Source organism: Oncorhynchus nerka, linkage group LG3 (assembly GCF_034236695.1).
Source record: "Oncorhynchus nerka isolate Pitt River linkage group LG3, Oner_Uvic_2.0, whole genome shotgun sequence".
Taxonomy (NCBI): Eukaryota; Metazoa; Chordata; class Actinopteri; order Salmoniformes; family Salmonidae; genus Oncorhynchus; species Oncorhynchus nerka.
In genome coordinates this window covers 16742802-16749561 of record NC_088398.1, presented here as the reverse complement: position 1 = coordinate 16749561, position 6760 = coordinate 16742802, and the positions used below count along the sequence as shown (strand labels likewise).

Genomic DNA, 6760 nt, shown 5'->3' with positions numbered 1-6760 from the left:
GTCAATGAGACTGCTAGTCTGATCCTATAGGTAGGGTCTGTAAAAATTGACTATTTGTGCTTGGAATGATAGAGAACATTAGGATGACATGCATAACCCGGAAGCGTTTCCAAACTTCCTCCCCCAAGGGGGGAGATTTTTTTTTTCTTCATACCTACAACATTGTTTTCTGCATGCAGTGTGTGGTGGAGAAAGCAGGCACTCCTGTGGATGTTTGGTACCCTCTAGTGGTCATGTTGGGTAAGTGCAACAGGACAGCTGAACTAAACCCAGACCAATTTAGACAGTAAATCACTGATACCCAGACCAAACAACACCATATAATTGCAAGCAGGCCATGAGTTAATCCATTTGTGACTCCCATCGGCTCTAACGTGTACCAGATCGAGTCCCCGATACACTCCTCTCCTTGGGTGGAGATAAAATGCAAGGGCATTCTCCAGGCAATTCGATAGATATTTCCCCAGTCATGCCACCGGGCATAGTGGGTTCCCTGGCTGCTCAAACATGAATCCTCTCTTGGACTCACTGCCCCTCTCCCTTGGGTCCAGACGATTCTTTGTGGCCTCGTTATATGCGAGAGTGGTTATATGTGAGAGTGGTGTATCTGAGAGAATGCGTTGTTATAATATTGTTTTCCAGTAGCCTAATTACGAGTGCAACTTAGAAATAACACAAACAGGCTATGAACAACATACCTTAGACTGTTCTCGTCTGTTTTTTACGAGGAATGAGTTGGGCTTTAATTGCCTGTTCCCCTCTTTTCCTATTCAACCAATATGTAACTGGAGGTCAAACCACACTTTCTGGACCAGTACTGGGATTCAGAGCTTGGAAGTTTTGGAGCTGGGCCATGTCCTTATCAGTGATGGGAGGGTGGCTGTTTGTGATATATTTTCCGTGCCTTAGCTGTTTGATGTTGGCCATAAATGCATGAATCGTGGTGGTAAATTTAGTGTCCTTCATAAGGCACCAGCTGTGACCGATGGGTGGGTCATTTAGAAACTGGCAGTGCCAGATTAGCTACTTATGCTGTACTGCTTCTCGTTTCCTAAATTTCCATAAAACTGTCGGAGAAACTAATTAAACTTCCTTAGTGACAGTTTAAGTCAACATTTTTCTTCTCTGTTAGCCAGCCCTTGAAGCAACGCACAGCCCAGTTTGTATTCTTAACTGTTTTTATTCGTTGCGGCTTTTCTCTCAAAGTATCCCCCAAATCTGCGTGCCTGGGTATTATTGCCATCTGTTTTTCCCAATCATCCAAAGTCATGCCGCCAGAAGATCAAAATAAATGTTCCACTCATCCCATTTTAGTTTTCGCAACAAAGTATTGATTTAGCCAGCCAACTGAAAAATATTTTGTATGTTGCTACTCTATGATAACCAGTTCAATTTGCTGTCTGTCTCGTTCAGACACATTCACTTTTTATGGGACGGTGGAGACGGTGAGAACTTGTTCTCAGCTAGCCTACCTGGTTAAATAAATAAAAAGATCAATGCAATATTGGAAAGGTCGGAGAGACAGACCGGTTTATACAAATCTCTGCCGTTGAGAACTAAATGCTAGTCTAAAAGAAATGGGAGATAATGTCTAGATGCTTTTTGTAGTGGAGATTAAGTTTATACATTGACACTCCCCCCCCCCCCCATCTCAATTTACCTATAACCTGCCCCCACCCAATGGACATTTATCATGTTACAGTTGTAAATATGTAATTATTAATTATGTTGCTATTGTTTCATTCACTTCCCTTTGACTTGCACTGTAAGAACTATTCACTGTACCCTGAATTTATATCTGCAACCCTGGCCATGTGACTAAACTCTCTGTGGCTCTGCTAGTACTCGCCACTAGAGTGCAGCAACAGACGATAATATGCAGTGATCATCTGTAGGCGGAGATGTTCTGTCAATGGCAATGCATTTTAGGGTCTGTTGCTGCTCTCTAGTGGCAGGTCGTGGCAGTGCCACAGATGAGGTGAGTGCATTTTATTGCACAGGTCCAATTGGCATGTAAGAATGTGTATTATGTTTCTCTGGTCTAAATCTCACGTAGATCATGATGTAATGGAAAGACTGAAAACCAGCAGACACTCAAGCCTGGAGTAGTTGACTTTGCTTCATATGCTAACAGCCTGTTTAGCTGGTTGGGCCAGACTGCACTAACAGCTGAATGTGGTAGAGTGAGTGGCATGAGGTGTGGCCTTCTGTCTGTGAATTGGCAAGATCTGTTGTGATATGTAAATTACCTGTTGTCTCAAGGTGTGAGTAGGTAAGGCTCCATAGCTCAGTGGTTAGAGCACTGGTCTTGTAAACCAGGGGTCGTGAGTTCAATTCTCGCTGGGGCCTTGACTAAAGGGTCATATGTTTTAATCCAGGTCAGTACAATCCCGATTTGTGTTAAATTCTGCTCATGTATACATACCTTGTGAAGAATTATGTTGTTGTAGTAGTTTGTCCCGTGGCAACAGAACAGCCAGCACAGAAATTACATTTCTATCAGGTTAACATGTTACCATTTAACATTATCGATGCAAGCTCTCACAAACACCCAGAAGAACATTTTGACTTATTGTTACATTTTTTGTAGCGAGTTATTGGGTTTTATGGCTTCAGTCATGGCTCAATGGTTAGTGCACTGGTCTTGTAAACCAGGGGTTGTGAGTTCAGATCATGCTGGTGGGGCCTTCCATGAAGGGTCATATGTTTCGGCCTGGCTGACGTGTGCTCTGGCAGCACTACATTGCCTAACATGCAGCCTTGTCTACACATTGCATTGGAGCAAAACAATGTGTGTATTAACCATAAATAACATACAACTGTTAATTTGCTTCTCAATGATCATTCAACGCCGCAAGATTTGATGGACAGACAGCACATCATTGAAATTTGCCAGAGTAGCCTACTGTTCCACCTGTGGGCAGATGACAAACAGATATTTTATTCATATCTTCAATGCCTGGATTGGGAGCCGGGGTGGGGCGTGTGTAGAGCTTTATCCCCGGGGGGAAGGGCCTCGCTTGAGAGACCAATGCAATCAATGTTGACATATGAGATGAATGTGTGAAATCTGTGGATGTCATTGTATTTGATCATGTCACTACTACAGATTTGTTTTGTTTCTGCATTTTATTTTCATTGATCTTTTTCTGGCAGAGATCAATGTATATGGCAGTAGGAAAGCAGTCCCACTTGAGCATTTGTTTCACTCCCCTTGTCAGTACGTCCAACCGACCTCACAACCGCAGACCACGTGTAACCACGCCAGCCCAGGACCTCCACATCCGGCATCTTCACCTGTGGGATCTTCTGAGACCAGCCACCCGGACAGCTGATGAAAATGTGGGTTTGCAGAACCAAAGAATTTCTACACAAACTGTCAGATACAGTCTTAGGGAAGCTTATCTGCATGCTCATCATCCTCAGCAGGGTCTTAACCTGACTGCAGTTTGGTGTCGTAACTGACTTCAGTGGTCAAATGCTCACCTTTGATAGCCACTGGCACACTGGTATCTGTGACCAACAGATACATATCTTTATTCCCAGTCATGTGAAATCCATAGATTAGGTCCAAATTAATTTTAAAAATGACGTTTTCGTCTTTTGAGCTTCTAGTCATGAAATCTATGCAGCCTACTCAATCACTTTTTATAGCTACTGTTTACAGGCCTCCTGGGCCATATACAGCTTTTCTCACTGAGTTCCCTGAATTCCTATCGGACCTTGTAGTCATAGCAGATAATATTCTAATCTTTGGTGACTTTAATATTCACATGGAAAAGTCCACAGACCCACTCCAAAAGGCTTTCGGAGCCATCATCGACTCAGTGGGTTTTGTCCAACATGTCTCTGGACCCACTCACTGTCACAGTCATACGCTCGACCTAGTTTTGTCCCATGGAATAAATGTTGTGGATCTTAATGTTTTTCCTCATAATCCTGGACTATCGGACCACCATTTTATTACGTTTGCAATTGCAACAAATAATCTGCTCAGACCCCAACCAAGGAACATCAAAAGTCGTGCTATAAATTCACAGACAACACAAAGATTCCTTGATGCCCTTCCAGACTCCTCTGCCTACCCAAGGACGCCAGAGGACAAAAATCCGTTAACCACCTAACTGAGGATCTCAATTTAACCTTGCGCAATACCCTAGATGCAGTTGCACCCCTAAAAACTAAAAAATGTCTCATAAGAAACTAGCTCCCTGGTACACAGAAAATACCCGAGCTCTGAAGCAAGCTTCCAGAAAATTGGAACGGAAATGGCGCCACACCAAACTGGAAGTCTTCCGACTAGCTTGGAAGGACGGTACCGTGCAGTACCGAAGAGCCCTTACTGCTGCTCGATCATCCTATTTTTCTAACTTAATTGAGGAAAATAAGAACAATCCGAAATTCCTTTTTGATACTGTCGCAAAGCTAACTAAAAAGCAGCATTCCCCAAGAGAGGATGACTTTCACTTTAGCAGTGATAAATTCATGAACTTCTTTGAGGAAAAGATTATGATTATTAGAAAGCAAATTACGGACTCCTCTTTAAACCTGCGTATTCCTCCAAACCTCAGTTGTCCTGAGTCTGCACAACTCTGCCAGGACCTAGGATCAAGAGAGACGCTCAAGTCTTTTAGTACTATATCTCTTGACACAATGATGAAAATAATCATGGCCTCTAAACCTTCAAGCTGCATACTGGACCCTATTCCAACTAAACTACTGAAAGAGCTGCTTCCTGTGCTTGGCCCTCCTATGTTGAACATAATAAACGGCTCTCTATCCACTGGATGTGTACCAAACTCACTAAAAGTGGCAGTAATAAAGCCTCTCTTGAAAAAGCCAAACCTTGACCCAGAAAATATAAAAAACTATCGGCCTATATCGAATCTTCCATTCCTCTCAAAAGAGAGGGCTGTTGCGCAGCAACTCACTGCCTTCCTGAAGACAAACAATGTATACGAAATGCTTCAGTCTGGTTTTAGACCCCATCATAGCACTGAGACGGCACTTGTGAAGGTGGTAAATTACATTTTAATGGCATCGGACCGAGGCTCTGCATCTGTCCTCGTGCTCCTAGACCTTAGTGCTGCTTTTGATACCATCGATCACCACATTCTTTTGGAGAGATTGGAAACCCAAATTGGTCTACACGGACATGTTCTGGCCTGGTTTAGATCTTATCTGTCGGAAAGATATCAGTTTGTCTCTGTGAATGGTTTGTCCTCTGACAAATCAACTGTAAATTTCGGTGTTCCTCAAGGTTCTGTTTTAGGACCACTATTGTTTTCACTATATATTTTACCTCTTGGGGATGTTATTCGAAAACATAATGTAAACTTTCACTGCTATGCGGATGACACACAGCTGTACATTTCAATGAAACATGGTGAACCCCCAAAATTGCCCTCGCTAGAAGCATGTGTTTCAGACATAAGGAAGTGGATGGCTGCAAACTTCCTACTATTAAACTCGGACAAAACAGAGATGCTTGTTCTAGGTCCCAAGAAACAAAGAGATCTTCTGTTGAATCTGACAATTAATCTTAATGGTTGTACAGTCGTCTCAAATAAAACTGTGAAGGACCTCTGCGTTACTCTGGACCCTGATCTCTCTTTTGAAGAACATATCAAGACCATTTCGAGGACAGCTTTTTTCCATCTACGTAACATTGCAAAAATCAGAAACTTTCTGTCCAAAAATGATGCAGAAAAATTAATCCATGCTTTTGTCACTTCTAGGTTAGACTACTGCAATGCTCTATTTTCCGGCTACCCGGATAAAGCACTAAATAAACTTCAGTTAGTGCTAAATACGGCTGCTAGAATCCTGACTAGAACCAAAACATTTGATCATATTACTCCAGTGCTAGCCTCTCTACACTGGCTTCCTGTCAAAGCAAGGGCTGATTTCAAGGTTTTACTGCTAACCTACAAAGCATTACATGGGCTTGCTCCTACCTATCTCTCTGATTTGGTCCTGCCGTACATACCTACACGTACGCTACGGTCACAAGACGCAGGCCTCCTAATTGTCCCTAGAATTTCTAAGCAAACAGCTGGAGGCAGGGCTTTCTCCTATAGAGCTCCATTTTTATGGAACGGTCTGCCTACCCATGTCAGAGACGCAAACTCGGTCTCAACCTTTAAGTCTTTACTGAAGACTCATCTCTTCAGTGGGTCATATGATTGAGTGTAGTCTGGCCCAGGAGTGGGAAGGTGAACGGAAAGGCTTTGGAGCAACGAACCGCCCTTGCTGTCTCTGCCTGGCCGGTTCCCCTCTTTCCACTGGGATTCTCTGCCTCTAACCCTGTTACAGGGGCTGAGTCACTGGCTTACTGGGGCTCTCTCATGCCGTCCCTGGGGGTGCGTCACCTGAGTGGGTTGATTCACTGTTGTGGTCAGCCTGTCTGGGTGGCGCCCCCCTTGGGTTGCGCCGTGGCGGAGATCTTTGTGGGCTATACTCGGCCTTGTCTCAGGATGGTAAGTTGGTGGTTGAAGATATCCCTCTAGTGGTGTGGGGGCTGTGCTTTGGCAAAGTGGGTGGGGTTATATCCTTCCTGTTTGGCCCTGTCCGGGGGTGTCCTCGGATGGGGCCACAGTGTCTCCTGACCCCTCCTGTCTCAGCCTCCAGTATTTATGCTGCAGTAGTTTGTGTCGGGGGCTAGGGTCAGTTTGTTATATCTGGAGTACTTCTCCTGTCCTATTCGGTGTCCTGTGTGAATCTAAGTGTGCGTTCTCTAATTCTCTCCTTCTCTCTCTCG

At 43.9% G+C, this 6760-nt stretch overlaps 1 non-coding gene across 1 annotated transcript; it reads left to right on the top strand.

Annotated features, from left to right (window-relative positions):
• Nucleotides 1-2276: 2276 nt before the first annotated feature.
• On the top strand, nt 2277-2349 carry trnat-ugu (transfer RNA threonine (anticodon UGU)). The gene has a single exon. It is a non-coding gene; the product is annotated as a tRNA-Thr (tRNA).
• The last annotated feature ends 4411 nt before the right edge of the window (nt 2350-6760 follow it).